Source organism: Triturus cristatus, chromosome 3_2 (assembly GCF_964204655.1).
Source record: "Triturus cristatus chromosome 3_2, aTriCri1.1, whole genome shotgun sequence".
NCBI lineage: Eukaryota > Metazoa > Chordata > Amphibia > Caudata > Salamandridae > Triturus > Triturus cristatus.
The window spans coordinates 1,227,446,749-1,227,466,302 of NC_140584.1; the positions used below are offsets into that span (position 1 = coordinate 1,227,446,749).

General features: G+C 47.2%; 1 protein-coding gene across 5 annotated transcripts in view; it reads left to right on the forward strand.

Moving 5' to 3' along the window:
- LOC146859524 (CD5 antigen-like) overlaps positions 1-19,554 on the forward strand; it is a 585,933-nt gene that overhangs the window by 287,108 nt on the left and 279,271 nt on the right. The gene's annotated exons all lie outside the window — the stretch shown is intronic.

A 19,554-nucleotide genomic window follows, 5' to 3' on the forward strand; every position in this document is an offset into this window, starting at 1 on the left:
AACCTCAACAGTTCCAGAGAAACATGCAAAGGTTTGAGTATTCCCAACCGCGTGTTCCTGTAGGTCCCAATCAGTGTTCATATTGTAAAGCGGAAGGTCATTTCAAGTATAGTTGTCCTGTTCTGTTACAGCGTAATAATGGTGTTTTCGGTGCAAGAGGTAGAGGTGTTCAACAAGCTCCTAGAGGTAGAGGACGTGGAAGTCTTCCCCAGAACGCACGTCCCCTTCCACCACAGAATACGATTAATAGTTTTGATCAACAAGCTAATGCGTCTGGTAGGACGACCCAATACTATGCTGACGACTACTATGTGGAAGATGAGAATGTGGAAGGTAATGATTGCTAGGACAGCCATAGACAAAGAGAGGGAGTTGTTTCAGTTCCAGTGGATCAGAGTGGACCGTATGTTAAAGTGACTACATCAGGTGTGTCAGAGCCTTTTCTGTTGGATGCTGGTGCTACGAAGAGTTCCATTATGCATTCCAAACTCCCTGGCATGCCTTTGTCTGGCGAAATGAACGTTTCAGTAGGTTTTTCTGGCGCCCCGGTTAGGAACCCGATCTCTAGTCCAATGTCCCATTCTGTTGGACCTTGTGAGTTGGAAGCACCCCTTATCTTGACGACAGGTTGTGGTAAAAATTTGTTGGGTCTAGATTTGTTGAAAAGATTGCATGCGACATTATATTGTTCTCCCTCGGGAGTACAACTGACACTGGGTAAGGAAGTGATTTCTCCAATGTATTTGTCGAAGGATAAACCTCCGACAGAATTGTTGTCTCTTCCTGATGTACTTTGGGCTACTGGTCCTTCTGATGTGGGTCTCCTCGAAATACCGCCATATGTTGTGACGTTAAAAACCAATGTCAAAATGCCACGCATTCCCCAATATAAAATCTCTAATGAAGGTGAAAAAGCATTGTTAGCGATCATTAATGATTTGATTGAAAAAGGTGTAATTGAAGAGACAAGAGGCAACGTTTGCAATAGTCCTGTTCTGCCTGTTTTGAAACGTACGGACCCTTCCCAGCCACCTGTTTACAGGTTCGTGATTGATCTTAGAGAGGTCAATAAAATAGTTGTGCCACAGTTTCCAGTTGTTCCAGATATCACAACTCTATTGACTACGATTCCAGCTTCTGCCACCTGGTTTTCGGTGATTGATTTGAAGAATGCTTTCTTCAGCATCCTGATTGCCGAGGAGAGTAGGGATATTTTTGCTTTTAGTTTAGGAGGTCGAAGCTTCCGTTTCAAACGCGCTCCTCAAGGCTACTGTGAAAGTCCATCAATATATAGTCAAGCTTTAAAAACACAACTTGATGCGATTGTTCTACCTGATGGTGCTACCCTTGTTCAGTATGTTGACGATTTACTGATTGCAGCAGATACTGAAAAAATTTGTAAAGTGGCTACCTTGTCATTGTTGCGTCATTTGTCTGATTTAAATCACAAAGTGTCTCTTTCAAAACTGCAATATTGTCGACAAGAAGTGACCTACTTAGGTCATCTCTTATCGAAGGAGGGAAGGAAATTGACCCCAGAAAGAATTCAGGCAATTGCAAAATTGAGTGTGCCTAAAACACAGAGAGAAGTACGTGCTTTCTTGGGTATTACATCTTACTGTAGGCAGTGGATACCGAATTTTTCTTTGCTGGCCAAACCTTTGGTAGCACTGACCTGTAAAGATATACCGAATCCCATTCCATGGTCTGAAGATTGTCAGAAAAGTTTTTCCGAATTGCGTAAAGCATTATGTTCGGCTCCTGTGTTGGGTACCCCCGACTACAGTAAGCCTTTTACATTGTATGTTCACGAGAAAGAAGGTTGTGAATTGTCAGTGTTGACACAGTCTTTTGGAGACAAGCAACGCCCATGCGCGTATTCTTCGTCGACTTTGGACCCGGTAGCTAAAGCATTGCCAAGTTGCTTGAGAGCCACAGCAGCAGCAGCTGTTTCTATTCGACAGTCTGCTGGGTTAGTAATGAATAATACGTTGATTGTCATGGTGCCACATGCAGTGGATACGTTGTTAAACAGGACTAAGACACAGCATTTAACTAGTGCTCGATTGTCAGGTTACGAGTTGACACTGTTAGCGAGTCATGTACACATAAAGAGGTGCAATACGTTGAATCCAGCCACGTTATTGCCAATCGCAGAAGAGACAGATGATGATATTGAACAGCATGATTGCCTTTTTAGGACAGAAGAAGAAATGAAAGGGAGAGTAGATCTTAAAGATACTCCTCTGGTAGCGTGTGATGGTACCTTATGGGTGGATGGTTCATGCTTCAAGCTTCCGAATGGTGATACAACTGCAGCATATGCTGTTACGACTTTGCAAACGATTGTTGAAACTGCACGTATACCACATAATTCAGCTCAAGCTGTTGCAGGGATTCTGCTTTTTGCTCAGAACTATGCGCAGGAAACCAGGACCTCAGAGAATTGTGGTGTACCAGAAACTCCCCTCAGAACCAAGAACCCCTATCCGACTAGCTTAGTGTCCCATTCGTTATCCTAGTATTAGCTAGGCGGTCCCAATGTATAGACAACCCAGAACAAGCGACTTTATATTTTCTCAGGAGTGGTGGGAATCTGAAATACCCGTTTGTACTTTTATATTTGTCCACAACAGAATAATAAAGACACGGTGAAAGTTTAAAGAGTTTATTTTATAAACCTCGCGTCCTAAGATGCAGTGCTTTTGCTAACACTAGTAAACAAATGGTTAAGATCAAGACCATTAGCATAGTTACAATACCATATAAAACGAAAGGAACAATCATATTAATAATGACAGTGGTTTACATCCACATTCCTTTCTCTAACAACTAATACATTATTATTTTTGTTATACTATTAGAAGGTCTCATAGGCTTGTACAGGGGACCCCATACCTTATAGATCAGCGTAGTGAAATCACATCAAAGGATCAGCTAGCCCTCTCATGCTTCAGCTCCTCTGTTCGAATGAATCTAAAACTTCCTGTGCGGTCATATTAAAAGCATTCGGCCTTCGAATATTGGCAGCTTCATGTGTGATATGTCTAAAAGTTGTCCCGATCAATCTGAACACAGCACCCTGTACTGTCTAGTGACCTAGACTCGTTCTTTGCACGATGTACAGACGAAGGTCGCTGCACAGTGCTAAGAATGTTAAACAACACACTGTTATTTTGTACGATAATGTCTAGCAAGCATTTCTAAAATGAATAACACATAACATCAGTGTCGCGTGCAGAAGCATCAGAAACGACAGGCTGGCTTTCAAACCATTGTCTCTGCTATGCTAACTTAGCGTTGTAAATAGGGAGGGGCTAAACCATCCCACAAAGCAGCAGAGTTAATTGCACTTACGAGAGCATGTGTGTTGTCGAAAGGAATGAAAGTGACCATATATACCGATAGTCAGTATGCTTTTTGTGTGGCCCATAGTTTTGGGCGATTGTGGAAAGAACGTGGGTTCCTTACTACACATGGAACTAAAATTCAGCATGGTCAATTGGTGAATGAGCTCCTTGAGTCGCTGACCCTACTGTTACAAGTTGCGATTGTGAAATGCAGTGCACACAAGAAGGTTACCGATGATGTTGGACGTGGTAATGCATTTGCTGACGAAATTGCGAAAGAAACAGCAAAGGATGTGAAGAATTGAATGTATGTTGCAGGCCCTGCAAGATGGGTTGGTGATGTTGGAATGTGTGAAGATACAATAGAGAGTGTGAAGTCTCTTCAAGCTGAAGCTTCAGAGAAAGAGTTGAGTGTGTGGAGAGAAAGTACGGGTAAATTGGATGAAAATGGTTGTTGGGTTGACTTGTCTGAACATCAGCGATGGTTGTTACCCGATGCGTATGTACTTGCAGTGGTGACAATGGCTCATGGAATGGCTCATATCAGTGTGAAAGGGATTTGTAAGTTGTTGGCTCCGGTATAGCAAAATGCTGGAATTCCTAAATGTGCAGAGAATGTGGTGTGTCTGAAATACAATCCTGGTAAGGGAACCCCAACTCCAGCTGGTCATTTTGCGCCTCCAACGTATCCGTTCGAGGATTTGCAGCTAGATTTCATCCACATGGAAAGATGCAACAATTTGAAATATGAACTCGTTGTTGTTTGTGCCTTTTCAAGGTGGATAGAAGCATATCCTTTGAAAGACAACACTGCCTTATCCACAGCTAAAACCCTTGTTAAAGAATACTTCCCCAAGTTTGGAATGCCGAGAATGGTTTGGAGTGATAATGGGAGTGAAATTGTGGGTCGAGTGATGAAAATAGTATGTGAAGGGCAAGGCATCCAACAGAAGTTCCACGCTGCAAATCATCCCCAATCAGCTGGACTAGTAGAGTGCTATAATGGCACAATTAAACTCAAGGTGGCTAAAATCCAAGCAAGCACTGGTCCTAAATGGCCTGACGCTCTGTCCTTAGCACTCCTGTCCACAAGAATGACTGCGCATTCACGAGTGGGACTTAGTCCCTATGAGATAGTGTTTGGCCGTCCGGCCAACATATGGGGAGTGCCAAGGCCGACAAAATTCAGTGAGATCGAACAGCCGGTACTGCTTGATTATTTGTTTGAATTGACGGCTAAATTGCGTGTCTTGAACCAACAGGTTCACGATACTCTGCCTCAGGTCTCTGAAGCTCCAGGACATCCTATCAATCCTGGATCGCAGGTGCTGGTCAAAAACTTCCAGAGAACAAGAAATGATGAGACCCGTTGGACTGGCCCCCACTTCGTCCTTCTCTCGATAAGATCAGCTGTTCGAGTGAAAGGGAAAAAGAACTGGATTCACGGTGTACATTGTAAGAGGGTCCCTTTGCCTCTGCCGTACGACCAGTGGGTCCAGGAGGGGATCGCTGACTCTGAGACTGAGACTGTGCCTCATTTTGTGCCATTTAGCGATGCACGAGTAAAAGGAACAATTGCTGAACGACAAAGTGATGACATTTTGCTAGAAGCTGTGCCATCGTCAATTCGATTGGACACTACAGAGCCTGAACTTTTGTTTCAAGACCAGACAGTACCTGGAAAAAGCCGTTATAAGTTGAGGTCAAGGACCATAGACAAATAAAATTCCTTTTCTTGATATTTTTGGATAGTGCAGCTCTCCCATCTGAAGGACTTTCTTGATTTTTGTTTTTCGAACCACCATCCGGGTTTAGCTGTAGGGTCGCGGTGCCAAGTCTTTGGAGTACAAGCCGAAGACGTTAGGTCGACGGTTCTGGTTGGTCTAGGGCGTTTCCCTGGACTGACAGGCATATTCCTTAGCAGAAGATACTCATCCGCCGCGAACAGCACGATTAGAGGATGGAGTTTCTCGAGATGGAGAGACCCACTGAAGGAATGAGTTTCAAGAAGAAAATATGTACCATTATGAGAAAACGTTTAATGATATTATGTTTGTTTGTACTCTTTAGTTTGATTATGTTTTTTATAGGATATGTCTTATTTTCTCTACAAGTGGCATTTGCACCTACTACGCAGCCCATACCTCCTCCTACTGTTTCATCACATTCTTTTCACCCTTTGCCTGAACATGAGTCCGCTAGAAGATTAGAGTTTATTAATAATTTGTTCATTCAGCTTCTACACCAACACCAATTGGTAGTACGCACGACTAACTGTTGGGTGTGTGGCCTCATGCCTCACACTACTGACAAAGGTATTCCCTATCTGATTCTGCCTTTCAGCCGTAATGGTTATGTGTGGGCCTATTCAACGATGTTCATATATGCTAATGAAGCCAACCCCCTACGTTCTGTGAAAGATAATCCTAAGAATAGTGCTCTAGTTAAGGGTATAGTAGATATGATTAGGGAAGAGATTTCCTATGAGACTATCCCGAGAGATGAGACACTGCCATATATTGGATGGAATATGACAGGATATGGAGCTACTCTGAGTGAGAACCAGCGAGCAAAGAGATCTTCCCCGATTTGGATTGTACCCCACCAGGGTCACCTATGTCTGCAAGGTAGAGGCAAGAATCCCCGAGCTCAGTTAGGGAGTAGTGTTTGCGCTGAAACCTATGTTTTTGCGTCTCAGACTTCCCCTTCGTTTCTAGCAGCTAAGGGTACATATTTCGTCTATCATGATAGATCGTATACATGGTTGCCCCCGGATTTCTCGGGCACATGTTTTGTTTTGTTCCTGTTGCCTCCCACCTACATGACCGCGACAGATTACCATAAGACAAGGATAGTTAGAGGTGTCATCAGTCAAGAAGACACTGCCGGACAAGAATTTGGAGATTACATAAAGGGTTCTCTGCCGTTTTGGGGTCCAATGGTTAACAGCAGGAACATAAGGCAATTGACAAGAGTGGTTGAATCGACGGTAGTTGAAACAGCCGGTGCCCTTAGTAATCTGACTGCTGAGCTCCAGTCGGATCGACTTATGACTCTTCAGAACAGAGTTGCATTAGACGTCATACTTGCAGATCGAGGTGGGGTATGTACTGTGATCCAATCAAGTTGCTGTGTTTTCATTCCAGATAACGCTCCGACAGTTTACCAGGCCATTTCCAAATTGCACAAGATTTCCGAATCTATTCATGTGGATAAAGGAGATTGGTCATTGGCGGGATGACTCTGGGAACTGATATCTGCCTGGGATTGGAAGATTATGATAGTCATTGGGATGATCTTAGCCATTCTTTTCCTGTTCTGTCTGTGTATACAGTGTGCTCCTGCAATTTGTGGCATCTGTGCTACATTGTGTGTAAGGAAACCTGTATCAAGAGATGAACTAAGTAATAGGATGATGCTACAGCAACATCTCCACGACTTTATGGACATAGACCTCGACTCAGACTAGCATGAGTATGGGCTATTGCCCATGTAAGGGCAAAAGGAGGGTCTGTGGTACTGTAAAATTTGGAACTACGTATTTTTCATGATCCTACCATGACGATTTTGGTATCAACAGACCGGAAATGATCTGAATATTATACACAAGCATTTGCGTCATGTTCGAGTGGCCAGAACGCCGGTAATCGGAGTTTTCGTCCCGAACCCTCGGGTTCCATTTTAGAACTGCAGCCATTTTAGTGGTTGCCCTCACATGGGCTACGGACTAAGGACGAGCATGGGTCTAAAGGACACGCACTCCTTCGCTGACTCCTCTGTGACCTGGGTGAACTGACTCCACTGCCCGGGGTCAATCCTGTTCGGCCGGCTCATTTCCCAGCGGCCGAGCGAGATTGGTATCAAGGCTCAACGCATCATAAAACCCTTTCATCCCACACAAACCTTGCCTAATCTTCTACACACCTGTCCCTATTTCCTTCTTTATGACTTGCTTTACGAGGAGGAGGTGCCCGTTTTTATTGAGGGTCTGTCGATATCTGATGAAGTTACCGGACCTTGCTGGGTAGTTGATTAAGGGCTGGACAAACTGAAATATGTGCTTGTCATCATGAGTCTGCCTTTTCCTTTGTAGTGGAAATATGTGAATGGACGATCCTTTGTAGTGAGAAATGTCAATGATTAACTGTAAAATAAGGAATGTTTGCCCGAAGCACAATATTTTGTATAAAAAGAGAAGACTCGTTTTGGTAAGCGAGCAGTCTCCTGAGAATATACACCGTATTGTACTTCTCGGCTACCTGTTACTGGCTGCAGCCAATAAATACGATCTTTGACTTCACCTAGAAGACTCTGTGTTTCTGTGGTCTGAAACAGGAAGAACTCGAAGTCTTCGGGTGTGTCCCTGGCACCGCTGGGTTCCGAAAAACCCAGTACTTCACAATGAGTAACTGGCTTCAGGTCTTGAAGACTGTTAGACCTGGCACCATTGGCGTGAGTCTCCCTTCTATTTTTCTCTGTGTCTCCTCTGTTTTTGCTGGTAATAGATGCTCTGGGCGCTGTGCCACTGTCATTCAGTGCCACAGCGCAAATGCTCCCTGTGTAAAGATGACATGTGAATTGGTAAATCCATGATTGGCTTATTTAGTTTACCTGTTAGTCCCCAGTAGCGTGGCCTGTGTGTGCCCAGGGCTGGTAAACCAAATGCTGCTGATGGGCCGGCAGCCTGGTTTGCGCCACCCACAGAAACAGCTTGTAAAGGGTGTCTCAGACCTGCCACTGCCGTGTCTGTGTGCAGTCCACAACTGCCATCTTGGCTGTGAAGAGCACCCACTTCCCAGCCCCTGAACCTTCCCTTGGCATCATGTAAGCCACCCCTATGGTAGGGTGCATTGTATGTGTAAGGTAGGACATGCTCTGATGTGTGTAGCATGTCCTGGTAGTGAATTACACCGAATTTCGTTGTTCACTACTGTAAGGCTCCCTGTTCTTCATAGGCCAGAATGGGAGGTTTGGCTATTACATTCTATAGTCCTAACTGACCCACAGAACATGGTAGAAAAACAAATTTAGTATGCCTGAGCTCAGAATATTAAAATACGTCTTTTAGTGAAGATTATTTTTATATTCTGTGTTTGAAAATACCACTTTTAGAAAGTAGGTATTTTCTTGCCTAAGCCTTCCAGTGTGCTCTGCTGTTATGTGTATTGGCTGTCTGGTTTTGGAGGGACAGGGCAGGCTGAGTCAGACCTGGGTTGAATAGAGAGATCTGCATTGGAGTATGGGGAGGTGTAGCTCCTGGACCTGAATAGGGCTGTGCCTGGCAAGGTGAATGCTGGCTCCACCTCCCACTGTGCGTCTGATGGCAGAGCCTCTCTCTCTGAAAGGAAGGATGCAGCCTAGTAAACAAAGTGCTCCAGGGCTGGGCAGAACTGGTTCTGGGTGGGTTCAGTGACCTGTAGCTTCTGAGAACAAAGACTTTTGGGGTATAAATATCTGTGCTGAAAGTGAACCCCTACAATTCATATTGCTCCTGGACAACAAGAAGAACCTCTGTCCGTGTGACTGAAGGAATCTGCAGGTGAAAGACTGTCCTTGTGCTTGTGTGCTGTTTCTTGGACTGGCCTGCAGTGGTTACTACTGGACTTGGAAGAAGAGGAAAAGGACTTTGAATGAACTTTTATATTTGCTACAGCAATCACCCAAGGGCTAGAAGAGAGCTAGCCTCCTGCAGGAGTCTCAGGCACATCAGACTCCAGCAACAGCCTCCTGTTTCCTCTCAGCAAGGATTTCTATCTGCAGGTGAGGCCTCTGTGAGTTCCAGGGCCTCTAGTTCTATTGTGGAGAAGAGAGTGTTGAAAATTGTCGCTAACGCCCGTTAGCGAGCCGCTGCAGCTGGAGAGCGTAAGGAAAATCGTCGCTCTGCTGCCGTCGAGTACTCGCTACCGGAGATCATCGCATCTCCTGTCTGTGGGCCTGAAAGCGCTTGCTAACCAAAGATCATCACATCACCTGTCTGCGGGCCTGAAAATGCTCGCTAACCTAAGATTATCGCATTGCATATTTGCGGGCCTCAAAACGCTCGCTAACCAAAGATCATCGCATAGAGTTCATCGCTTCACGACATCGCAGAGCGGATGCCGAGCTTTCGCCATTTTCATCGCATCGCATGAAGATCGTCGCTCCCCGCGGAGCGCCATTTTCTTTAATCGCAACAAGATCGCACACGCAACAGGCTTGGCGCATCATCCTCCCTTCGCGGCAAGGATTTTATTGCATCGCCGGCTTAGCGTGCAGAAGTCTGTCGCTTTGTCCTGCCCACAAACCAGCGCATCATCCTCCCTTGGGTCAAGGACTCAACACATCGCTGGTTAGCGTAAGGAAAATCATCGCTACAACTCCTTAGCGACATTTTTGTTGCTTTGCTACAGAATCCAGGTATCTTGTGAGTAAAAGTGTTGCAGAGACCACTGCCTTGAATTGAACTCCTCTTTGCACACCTTGATCTATTTTTGCAGCATTTTAAGAGTAACCCTATTTTCTAGTATTGTGGATTTTTACTGTTATTGGTCTTGTGTTAAGTCTATATATTAAGATACTTATTTTTTATAACTACTTGTGTGGCATCCCTTTCTAGTGTTCGTGCGAAGTGACCTTGATAGAAAACACAAAGGGCCAGCTCACCGAACACTTGTGGAGTGTAGTCGGGCAATCTTTTGTGGAATTGCTGATTGGGGTCAGGGCTACAAGTAAACCAAACCTCAGCTGCTGGAGTCGCTGAAAAGCTGTTGCTTTTGCAAAGTGATGTGGTGTCCAGGGGTTCGGGTTGCACGTTCGCCATGAGGAATGCGGGCCTCAGACTTGCTGTGGGTACTGATCGCCCTCTAAGACCAGGGAAACCTGTTACTGGTATGGGGGTATGATTCCAAGGTGTTTGACACCAAATACGACATGTTTCTATGCAGCCATCCCAAAGATAGCATTAACCATTTCGTGATACTTCAATTAATAGTATATGGTTTTTGCTGCATCACAAGCAACCCCGGAATAAAGGTTCCGAAGGCTGCAGAGGGGCTCTGCTCATGCATGGGCACCCTCTCACATAAAAACCCAGCACCCTGCCTTAGGGACTGGTAAGGCCTCCCATAGGGGTGACTGATAGGTTTATATGTGCAGTGATATGGAGAGATATAGTGAACCTATATCTCAGTAAGGGGTGCATGCACCACCTTACACAGGCTGCTGTAGCAGTCCTGTTGTACCATATACTAGGGACTTATAAGGGTACCCCAGAATCCAGTCTGAAGTGTACCTAAAGTACAGGTAGTCAATTGTAAGGGAAATGCAGATAGTCTGGGGTCCTGAATAGCAGGACCCAGCCAAACTAAGTCAAAAACCAGAAAAACACCAGGAAAAAAGTGCGGGCAACCATGTAGTCAGATTCCACCTTCCTACAGCCACTGGCTACAAAATGAGCATGTGAAAAGCGGAGACACCATCTACTCGGTGCCAAGCATGCAGTTGAGATCCAAGCAGACCATCGGAACTTGTTGTTTATGAAGATGGCCTGGGCTCTCACGTCACAGCAGCTGCGTTGGTCCCTTTTCTTTGCGGACTACGATTTTATCATTAAATTCCAACCAGGGCCCCAACATGGCAAAGCAGACGCATTATCCACAACTGAAGTTGTCTTAATGGAAGAGGAAACTCCTGCTGCAGTACCTCCTCACATCTTACATAAGGCTGTATTTCTGTAAAAGAAATATACCTAATCTCTGAGGAAGACTTTTTGGAAGACCTAAAGGTATGTCTTTCCGCTGTGGACAAACAGCACTGGGTGGCAGAAGACCCTGCCAATAGAAGCAAGTAAAAGGATCTGCTGTACCGTCACCACGCTGTGTACCTCCTGAAGCAGGACTACAGGAACAAGTCTTTAAGCGGGCACACAGTTCCACCTTGGGAGGACACATGGGTATTTAGAAAACTATTGTGCTCATAGAAAGACATTTCTCGTGGCCTGGGTTGTGAGAGGCCGTTAAGCAATACATCAAGGAATGTACTGATGCCTGAAGATTTGTGGATGACAAATTGGAGTGTGTAGCTGGAAGTGATTAATGAAAGCTCAGTCATACAAAACCTGCTGGACTTCTGTGTCCTATCCCTATTCAACCCACTCCATGGCACACTGTCTCTATGGACATCATCGTAGAGATGCCACTTAGCAATGGACACTCAGTGATACTGGTGTTGGTGGAGCTTCTGACCAACATGGGTCATTTCATTCCCATGAAGTCGATACCTACGTCTTCCATCTTAGCAGGTGTATTCTTTCAGCATGTGGTAAGGGCACATGGTATACCATCGGTGGTTATAACGGATAGAGAAACTCATTTCACTTCCCGATTCTGGCAAGAACTCTGCAAAACTATGAAAGTCAGTGCTTGCTTAGCTCCGCAAACCGATGGAAAGACTGAGCGTTTGAACCAAGCACCGGAACAGTCCTTACAATGTCTCTCAGTGCTCCATGAAACAAAATCAAGTACCCTTTTGTAGACTGCTGAATTCGCTTACAACAATGGAAAACACACCACGTTGGGGTGTTCTCCATTCTATTGTTTGTATGGCTATCATCCCAACATGCTTCCCTTTGACTGATCAGTGGTAACATAACATCTTTTTATCCTAAGAACATCATGCAGATCTCTGTGCGGCACTTCTAGAAGCAAATAATCTGTTAGCCAAGGCCCAAGAAGCTGGTGAGGACTTTGCTGACAAGAAACGGTCTAAGAAGCATATGTACAAGGTGGGGGATAAGGTTTGGTTGGCCACTAAGAATCTGCATTTGAATAAAGGGAGCCGACAAGCTAAAACCTAAATATATAAGGCCATACCCAATCGTGAAAATCATCAATCCCGTAGCCATGAAACTGGATCTGGCCCTGTCATGGCATATCCATCCTGTTTATCATTTCTCCCTTTTGCGCCTGTGCCCACCATACACGCTATTGTCTAGCACTCCTGTAGCTGTTAAAGTGGGCGGTGAACTGGAATACGAAGTACAAAGCATACTAGATTCCAAGAGAAGGAGGGGAAGGGTTTACTACCTCGTGGATTGGAAATGTTTTGGCCAGAAGACCGTACATGGGAACCGGTTCAAAACCTGGATTGCCCATATCTCCTCCGGCGTTTCCATGCTCTTCACCCTTCCAAACCAAGAAGTCCGCTGGGATGGCGGTCGAAGCAGAAGGGTACAGTCATGATCCTCAATGTGAGAAGGGGAAACAGCTTAACCGAGAAAGCAGGGAAGCACAGGGCGGTGTGAATACGTGATGACTGAGGCATAAAGGAAAGAACCACAAGATCCAAGATGCAGGGGGCAACTACTGCATCGTCTCCGGGGTTTGGGGCTGCCTATATAAGTCCCTCCCCCGGAGAGAGCAGGTCAATCTCTAAGAGCCGTTGGACTTCGGCTCTGCTCTTGAAGTTTCCTGCCGTACCTTTTGGATATTTGGTTTCTACCTCAGATGGTCCACAGTGCCTAAGCTTTGTTCAGGCATGTAAGCCGGGAGGGGAAAAACCTTTACAACGCAACTTTTACAACGCACTACCATTACAACGAAACTATTACAACGCAAAAGCTGTGACAACGCATGCCATTACAACGCAAGTCTTTACATCGACTTGCACTAGATGGCGTGCTAACATTAAAAATAGTGTAGTTTACTATCCAAACACCTTCCCTACTGCAACGTGGACTGGAGATAGAATAGTAAATTACCCTTTTTTAATGTTAGCACGCCATCTACTGCAAGTCGATGTAAAGACTTGCGTTGTAAAGACTTGCGTTGTCACAGCTTTTGCGTTGTAAAAAATTTGTTGTAACAGCATGCGTTGTAAAAGCATGCGTTGTAACGTCATACATCCTGTCCGGGAAAGCTGCTGCCGCTCTGTGGGCCGGCGTGCTGTCCTGCTTTCCCTTAAGATCAAGCGCTCTATGGTTTGGAGCGCTGCCCAGTATAGTGGTAATCCTGCCGCTGCTCCCTCCTGCTGACGGACTCTACAGCTCCTAGTCCGGAGCGCTGCCGAGCATAGTGGTAATCCTGCCGCTGTTCCCCCCTGCTGATGGACTCTACAGCTCCTGGTCCGGAGCTCTGCCCAGTATAGTGGTAATCCTGCCGCTGCTCCCTCCTGCTGACGGACTCAACCGCTCCTGGTCCGGAGCGCTGCGGAGCATAGTGGTAATCCTGCCGCTGCTCTTTCCTGCTGATGGACTCTACAGCTCCTGGTCCGGAGCGCTGCCCAGTATAGTGGTAATCCTGCCACTGCTCTCTCCTGCTGACAGACTCAACCGCTCCTGGTCTGGGGCGCTGCTGAGCATAGTGGTAATCCTGCCGCTGCTCTCTCCTGCTGACAGACTCTACAGCTCCTGGTCCGGAGCACTGCCCAGTATAGTGGTAATCCTGCCACTGCTCTCTCCTGCTGACAGACTCTACAGCTTCTGGTCTGGAGCACTGCCCAGGATAGTGGTAATCCTGCCGCTGCTCCCTCCTGCTCAAAGACTCAACCGCTCCTGATCCGGAGCGCTTCCGAGCATAGTGGTAATCCTGCCGCTACTCCTCCTGCTGACAGACTCCACCGCTCCTGGTGCGCTTCCGAGCATAGTGGTAATCCTGCCGCTGCTCCCTCCTGCTGACGGACTCTACAGCTCCTGGCCCGGAGCACTGCCGAGCATAGTGGCAATCCTGCCGCTGCTCTCTCCTGCTGATTGACTCTGCAGCTCCTGGTCTGGGGTGCTCCCCAGTATAGTGGTAATCCTGCCGCTTCTCTCTTCTGCTGATGGACTCAACCGCTCCTGGTCCAGAGCGCTGCCCAGTATAGTGGTAATCCTGCTGCTGCTCCCTCCTGCAGATGGATTCTACAGCTCCTGGTCCGGAGCGCTGCCGAGCATAGTGGTAATCCTGACGCTGCTCTCTCCTGCTGATGGACTCTACAGCTCCTGGCCCAGAGCGCTGCCCAGTATAGTTGTAATCCTGCCACTGCTCCCTCCTGCTGACGGATTCTACAGCTCCTGGTCCGGTGCGCTGCCCAGTATAGTGGTAATCCTTCCGCTGCTCTCTCCTGCTGACGGACTCTATAGCTCCTGGTCCGGAGCGCTGCCCAGTATGGTGGTAATCCTGCCACTGCTCTCTCCTGCTGACGGACTCAACCGCTCCTGGTCCGGAGCGCTGCTCAGTATAGTGGTAATCCTGCCACTGCTCCCTCCTGCTGACGGACTCTACCGCTCCTGGTCCGGAGTGCTGCCGAGCATTGTGGTAATCCTGCCGCTGCTCTCTCCTGCTGATGGACTCTACAGCTCCTGGTCCGGAGCGCTGCCCAGTATAGTGCTAATCCTGCCACTGCTCTCTCCTGCTGACAGACTCAACCGCTCCTGGTCCAGGGCGCTGCTGAGCATAGTGGTAATCCTGCCGCTGCTCTCTCCTGCTGACGGACTCTACAGCTCCTGGTCCAGACCACTGCCCAGTATAGTGGTAATCCTGCCCCTGATCTCTCCTGCTGACAGACACTACAACTCCTGGTCCGGAGCGCTGCCCAGTATTGTGGTAATGCTGCCGCTGCTCTCTCTTGCTGATTGATTCTACAGCTCCTGGTCAGGAGCGCTGCCCAGTATAGTGGTAATCTTGCCACTGCTCTCTCCTGCTCACGGACTCAACCGCTCCTGGTCCGGAGCGCTGCCCAGTATAGTGGTAATCCTGCTGCTGCTCCCTCCTGCTGTCGGACTCTACAGCTCCTGGTCCGGAGCGCTACTGAGCATAGTGGTAATCCTGACGCTGCTCTCTCCTGTTGATGGACTCTACAGCTCCTGGTCCAGAGCGCTGCCTAGTTTAGTGGTAATCCTGCCACTGCTCCCTCCTGCTGACGGATTCTACAGCTCCTGGTCCGGAGCGCTGCCCAGTATAGTGGTAATCCTGCCACTGCTCTCTCCTGCTGACGGACTCAACTGCTCCTGGTCCGGAGCGCGGCCCAGTATAGTGGTAATCCTGCTGCTGCTCCCTCCTGCTGTCGGACTCTACAGCTCCTGGTCCGGAGCTCAACTGAGCATAGTGGTAATCCTGACGCTGCTCTCTCCTGCTGATGGACTCTACAGCTCCTGGTCCAGAGCGCTGCCCAGTTTAGTGGTAATCCTGCCACTGCTCCCTCCTGCTGACCGACTCTACAGCTCCTGGTCCGGAGCGCTGCCGCGCATAGTGGTAATCCTGCCGCTGCGCCCTCCTGCTGATGGACTCAACCGCTCCTGGTCCGGGGTGCTGCCCAGTATAGTGGTAATCCTGCCGCTGCTCTCTCCTGCTGATGGACTCTACAGCTCCTGGTCCGGAGTGCTGCCCAGTGTAGTGGTAATCCTGCCGCTGCTCTTTCCTGCTGACGGACTCTACAGCTCCTGGTCCGGAGCGCTGCCCAGTATAGTGGTAATCCTGCCACTGCTCACTCCTGTGATGGACTCAACCGCTCCTGGTCCCGGAGCGCTGCCCAGTATAGTGGTAATCCTGCCGCTGCTCTCTGCTGCTGACGGACTCTACAGCTCCTGGTCTGGAGCGCGGCCCAGTATAGTGGTAATCCTGCCGCTGTTCCCTCCTGCTGACGGACTCAACCGCTCCTGGTCCGGAGCGCTTTCGAGCATACTGGTAATCCTGCCGCTGCTCCCTCCTGCTGACGGACTCTACAGCTCCTGGTTCGGAGCGCTGCCGAGCATAGTGGTAATCCTGCCGCTGCTCCCTCCTGCTGACGAACTCTACAGCTCCTGGCCCGGAGCGCTGCCAAGCATAGTGGCAATCCTGCCGCTGCTTAAAGTACTCCACCACTCAAAATACCTCTTCTGTGACCCTCCCACACTGTCCTGGAGTTGGATAGAGGAATGGCAATCCAGAGCAACATGCACCATAAGAAAGATAAATGATAGGACAGACACAAATAGCAACATGGCAAGTGTCCACAACGAGTATTTCAAGGACAACATAAGGATAAAGACGCTGCTTACCCATCCAAATCATCTCTCAGGGAATATGTGACAATGGAATGCTTAGATTCAGGACCACGATGGAAAATCCCCGTCACGCCCACTTGATTGGGCTTCACTCTCCTCTCAGTCAGACGCAGAACTGGATATCATGCTCAGACAGGCCTCATAAAGAAGATGGTCCGCATTGGACTGCTGTGGTTGAGGTGACAGATACACACTTGTCTTGCTTTGGCCTGCTCTGATCTTGCTTCCTGAGGCATGTTTATTCTCCAGACCTCATACCCTGGGAAGTCTCACTTTGCTCTTTAACTTTGGTTAATGGAGCCATGACCCCTTGTTATTCTTATGCAATCAATCTTTTCTTTATTCACTTGTTCTATGGGGTATTTGTTTTAGGGATACACCCTACGGGGCTCACAACATCTTGACTGCAGTGATGGGGGACACAGGTTCAGGTTAATTTCTACAGGTATTTCACTGTTTATATGGGTGGGGAAACAGGTGTAGTTTGTTTGCAACTAGATATACGCCTAACATCAATTGCAGCACACCTTTTTATTGCTACATGTATGACGTTTCCATCAATAAATTTTAATACCCAAGCACATGCGCGGTATAGCGAGCCCCCTCCATTGCCTCACTTTGTCAACGGGCTTGTTAATGAAATCAAACATGGAGCTGCGCTTAGGAGGGCAACAAATCAGCATACTATTGCTTCACGAAATCCAACGTTTTTCCCCAAACGTTTTCACTCTTTTCCCTTCATTTTTGCTGAAACTTGTGTTTGTTGTCCTGAGGACTCGGAGCACTAAACATGATGCCATTGGCTTTTATCCACTTGGCACATTTAATTTACTTGTAAAGTACATTGGTACTGCATGCACCCAGGGCATGTAAATTAATTGCCACTAGTGGGCCTGCAGCACTGATTGTGCTATTCACTTACAGAGCCTTTTAAACATGTCCCAGACCTGCCATTGCATATTGTGTGCATAGTTTTAAACTGCCATTTCAACCTGACAAAATAAACATTTTCCCATCCTTAAACCTTCCTTTTTAATGTATATATATCACTCCTAGGGTAGGCACTACACAGCCCAAATGGCAGGGTGAAGTGTATTTGAAAAGTATGATTTGAATTTTATGTTTTACATGTTCTGGTAGTGAAAAACTCTTAAAATCGTTTTTCACTACTGCAAGGCTTGCCTCTCCCATAGGATAAGATTGGGTTGCATTATTACACCTAATAAGGGGTAACTTCTAAATAGGAACAGGTACACAGTTCGTGTTTAGTGTCTTTGGAATTATAATTAAAATCCTCTTTCATGGTAAAGTTGGATTTTAAATTACAGTTTTGTACATGCCACTTTAAGAACTTTGGCATTTTCCTGCCTCAGTCATTTAGTGACTGCCCTTGGGTCATATGATTAGCTGAATTTGGCAGTTGGAGTTTGTGTATCCTGCCCAGACAGCTGCACATAATCAAGAGCTTGGGTATGCCTGGATGGACCATTACTGACAAGATGAAGGGTGCAGCTGGGCAAAGACCAACTTGCAACTGAATAGGCTGAGTCCTGCCTTCACATAAAGGATGGCATACCCCCTGTAGTTAGGCCAGAGCCAGAACAGGGGAGCCAGGAAACATGAGCATTTCATAGGGAATTCTCTAGAAACTTCTCCCAAGACATCAGGTATAAATGTTGGACCTCAGACACCAACTCTCCACTCAATCCACTTCTGGATCTGGGGTGGACTCTACCAGGAAGAAGGACGGCAGTGTTGCTGAAGAACTGCCACACTGATAGACTACTGCTCTGCTGGACTGCTGCCCTACTGTCCTGTTGCTCTGCTTCCCTCATGCCGGAGTGAAACCTAGAACCACCAGAGTGAGTCCAAGGGCTAGTTGGAAGGCCTTCTGATCAGAGCCTTAGGAACAGACCAGGCTCCAACAACCTTGAACCCAGAATCTGGCCTCTGGCCTCTGTGCAGCCTGCCCTCCAAAGTGGTGCCAGCCCAGTCCGTGACCCTTGGAAGTGAGTCTGAAGGTTCTCTGTCAGCACAACTGTGGTCTCAGCAGAACTGATGCATCACCTCTGCTGCATGACGCAAATCCCAGCAGAACCAACGCATCCATTATTTGGGATATACAATCAATGGAGGCAACCTCAATGGCCTTGTGGATGCAACAGTCAGTAGAGTTGGGTCCCTGTTGGTGGCCACTCAATCTCACACTTTGCATGAGTCCTTTTGTTGCAGCCCTTGACCTGTGTGAGGCGTGGTGCAAACATAATCTAGAAACTGGGGTTACGCTTTCTTTTCTGGGGTGCATAAGTAATTTGTTCACCTGATTACTTCTTTCTGCTACATGCCTAATTGAACTAGATTGTCAGCATGACAGTACATTTAAGAGAACTGTCCAATCATGCAGCCTTGTAATTCAAATACGAAACACCCATTCCCATTCTTCTCCACCATGGAGAACTAATGCACAAAAAGTCTTTAGAGATAGCCTTAGGAACATTTCCATGAAATATTTCCAGATCAACATGGGGTCTGTTAGGTCTCCTGAGACAAACTGGAAGGCATACGGAACGGGATTGGGGGAGATGTGGTTTTGAAGTTGGCTTTCCAAAAAAAAAGAAAAATAACAGAAAATCTATATTCTAAGAATTCTCTCCACGAAGCGGAGTGTGAATATCAACTGAATAGATCTGATATATCAACAATTATCAAGGTTGGGGTAGTTCCTCCTTGGTCAAAATGGTCACCAAACATTGATCCAAGTGGCTGGTAGTCCTGTCGCAGGAAGACCTAAAGGTCAGATCTTGGTGCTGTGGAAATATGGATTTTTCTGGTCAGTTATGTCCCCTATCTTGGACCCCAACGGTTTCATGTATGAATCACAAGTACATGTATGTTCCCTCCAGTTCCAGTTATGAAGACGCAAACACATGTGCGTCCACCGTCAACATGCCCTCTGTCAGATCCGCCATGAATAGGCCGGATATTCCCTTCCTAAGTACGAAAGGCCACCGCCTTTATATGGCTCACTTATGCCATTTTACAGTCCAGGCAAGTAGGCCCTGATTCTGTCATCAAGCTTTTCTTGCCTTCTGCCTCTGAAAGCTCCAGTCTGAGCCTGCATCTGTGACCATGAACTTTGTCTCATTCTCTGCGCGGCTCACGAAGCCTGACATCAGCCTATTCTCTGCCAAGAACTGTATTTCACCT